Here is a 3328-nt window from a genome sequence, read left to right on the forward strand (position 1 = left end):
CTGTATAAAATCATTACAAGCAAAGTCTTCCGTGCATTTAAGGTACCCGTTTTATTAAATTACCGTATTTATTCCAATTATCACCCATTATTGTCCGATTGCCAAGGGGCACTGAAAAGGGCGATAATATGTATATTTTCCTTATGTAGTATCTAACTGGTGTTCTTAACACGAGGACAGCGGCTGTTTTGAGCTACCTCTAACAGCGGGGTGCGTCAATTGACGCTCTATCGATGCGACACGCTACCGTCGCATATCACGTGTTGTACACGTCATATTAACGCGATCGTCTCGTTCGAGCCCATGCCCCGAGAACGTAATTGTGTGAGGAGGATATTGTTGCGGAGTGACGAGTGTAATTGTATCATAGTTTATGGAGAAAAACAATTTAAAAGGGACATTCAACGCGCTGTCAAATCAGTCATATTTAAACTTGCGCAATGACGTCGGCATGTGGTCGCGGAGGAAAACGTAAGTTTTGGGGGGAATTTTTTAGCAGCATGGGCGATAATTAGAGGTATCAATGTTTAATTTATGCTATCGCTAACACACACACAGGGCGGTTATTAGAATATGGGCGATAATTATTAGAATAATTACGGTATTGCAAATACAATTGCAAAGAAACAATTGGTTGAGGAGCAGTTTTATAGCTGATTTTTGTTGTTGTATTGCGATAGCGTATTGCTAATGCTAATCTGTTGATTGTGTCGAGAGAGAGAGAGAGAGAGAGAGAGAGAGAGAGTCAGAGAGAGAGTCAGAGAGAGAGTCAGAGAGAGAGTCAGAGAGAGAGTCAGAGAGAGAGTCAGAGAGAGAGTCAGAGAGAGAGTCAGAGAGAGAGTCAGAGAGTCAGAGAGTGTGTGTGTGTGTGTGTGTGTGTGTGTGTCTCAGTAAAGATATACATTTCAACAACTAGTACTAATTTATCATTTTCATTACAGGATCAAAGAGAAATTAAGGTCCTCACATGGCGCGAAACCAACTTTTTCCATGTCAAACTTGGACAGCGGCTGTCCATGACACACATGACAACATCATCTTCTAGTGGCGTAGAGCTCCACTCCACAGAAAATACTGTAATAAAGGTACCTAAAGCAAGCAGTTTTTTAAGTGTATAAACAAAGGTGTTCTCAATTGAATCAATACTGTTATTTACTTGGGATGCACTGCTATCAGTGGCTCACCATCATTAAGGTTGAAGTCAGATTCATGCTTTAGGAGTTTTCTCAAAATCTGGATCACCAACTTTGTAGGATATTGTCTCAGACACAGCTGTCTGTCTGTCTATCTGTCTGTCTTTCTGTTTATATATCTATATCTAACCAAGCTACATACCTACCTACCCAACCCCATCCATCCATCCATCCATCCATCATGTTTTCTCGTGGTGTTTCAAACATAATAAATTGTCATGAAATTTCTTTGCGCAGGAACTGGAAGAAGAGCCCTTTCGCTTTGTGGCCTTTAAAATCAATGGTGAATTTGAACAAGGAGTTTGTGGACGCCACCAATGCCACCAGAATGTTTCCATTAGAGGAGTGGAAGAGGGGTTTTTGTGGTAATTTTTTTTTTTTGTTCTGTTGTTTGTATTTTGTGTTACTTGTTTGTTCTGGTTAAAATGTTCTACTATTAAAGTTTAAAGTTAAATGCACAAAATAATTTATTTTATTCATTTTTATTAAATTATGATAATATATTTAACCACTTCATCAACATTTGCCCCCTATAGAGACCACCCTCAGAGGCCGGCCTCTTCGACCTGCGACCAGAGATGCTGGTGTGGCTCCACGACACCAAGTTGGAGAGAGAGAGAGAGAGAGAGAGAGAGGCAACGTCATATGCCGATTTAGGTGACCCAGTTTATTATTTTGTTTATAGCAAATACAGTCGCAAATATATTGTTTCAATGTGTAGTTAATGGTATTAATGTATTGTATAGTATATGATTTCAATCTATTTTAATCTATAGTAATGGTATTTTACCCATGTCTTATTTTGGGATATTTGTAACTTCAGCTGTCTTTATTTTAGTATTCTGGAATACTATGGTTTATTTTGAAAATGTTGCTCAGATGTCGCATGTATTCCCATTCTAGATTGATAGATAGAATTTACGGTAGCGTTCTTTGGCCTGCTGTCCAAAGAACATAGAAAACAATACGGAATGCGATCATCTCATGTGCGGTGGCACCACAAAGTAGATTGCAGAAGTTAACTCAGCAGCATGGACGCGTTCCAGGCAGTTACTGCGACCGCAAGGGGGTAAGTATTACTAAAAAGAAGCACACAAGTTTCAAACTTGCCGAGTGGACAGTGAAGCAGAAAATAGATTTGTCAAAAAGTGTGAGGAAAATATGCACTGTCTGCCGACTCACATTTTCCATAGTCCATGTGGAACTGACTCACCTTAAGCAACACGGTGGACACGAACGAAAAAACGCACAACTAAGGAAGGGGGAACCTGGACAGATCCATCAGGCAACGACAAAGATGGTACGTAAATATTTTTTTAAACCCTCTCAAGGTTAATATGAGAATGTACAATGGATGTCTATCGTATAGAAAAAGCTATATTTGCTTTTGGGTGTAATAAACGGCCAGGTAAATGGATAGATAATACATAAAAACCATTCGTTTGCATACATTGATAAATAAAAGATCAACATTATGTGGCACTTGCCTCCCCAGAACTTTTGGTTTATAGGAAGGTTTGTTTTCTATTTAGAGGAAGAAACGCATGCGCCCAAGTGCAATATGTATTTTTGCCAGTAGAGGACGCTGAAACTAAATATGTTGCATAGCGGATGAGCTGTCTTAATCATTTCTGTCTGTAACAATTGCACACACAGCCTTACATTTGTAACAAGTTTCAAGAGATGTGCATATTTTTTCATTAGACATGCAATGTAATTCTGTCAACTTTTAAATACACTATGTTATTTTACTTTTAATGTGGATAGAGGATTTATTTTTGGTGTTTTTGATTTTACTGCAGATTATCCAGACATCCCCAACGTCAAAGCAACACGTCTTTGGCCTCAGCATCCTTATTTTCCAATGGGATTTGTGGACAGGAATGTCTTTTTCGACATGTTCCAACTTTAAACTGTTCATCTCATGCTTAATAACTGTCACTCAGCACTGACACCTGGTGGACGTTATGTTGTCATGCAGATTTCGTTATGCCTAATAAGAACAGATTCAGATTTGATTCTTAGTAGTTACCTTGCTGACTGTTTCTTGTTGACTAATACTTCTTGCGTATGTACTGTTTTTACTCGCTTATTGGTTTTCTTGCTTACTGCTTTTTCTAAAATGTACATATTCA

At 38.6% G+C, this 3328-nt stretch overlaps 1 long non-coding RNA gene across 3 annotated transcripts; it reads left to right on the forward strand.

Annotated features, from left to right (window-relative positions):
* The first annotated feature begins 293 nt into the window (after positions 1-293).
* LOC133171427 (uncharacterized) lies at positions 294-3328 on the forward strand. Of its 3 annotated transcripts, XR_009718785.1 has the most exons (5): positions 323-471; positions 942-1085; positions 1431-1558; positions 1730-2493; positions 2996-3328. It is a non-coding gene; the product is annotated as an uncharacterized LOC133171427 (long non-coding RNA). The 3 variants fall into 3 exon arrangements; XR_009718784.1 differs by lacking the exon at positions 323-471 and adding an exon at positions 294-316 and having other exon boundaries at positions 1730-3328; XR_009718783.1 differs by having other exon boundaries at positions 326-471; positions 1730-3328.

The sequence above is a fragment of the Syngnathus typhle genome, linkage group LG18, assembly GCF_033458585.1.
Source record: "Syngnathus typhle isolate RoL2023-S1 ecotype Sweden linkage group LG18, RoL_Styp_1.0, whole genome shotgun sequence".
Classification (NCBI taxonomy): Eukaryota; Metazoa; Chordata; class Actinopteri; order Syngnathiformes; family Syngnathidae; genus Syngnathus; species Syngnathus typhle.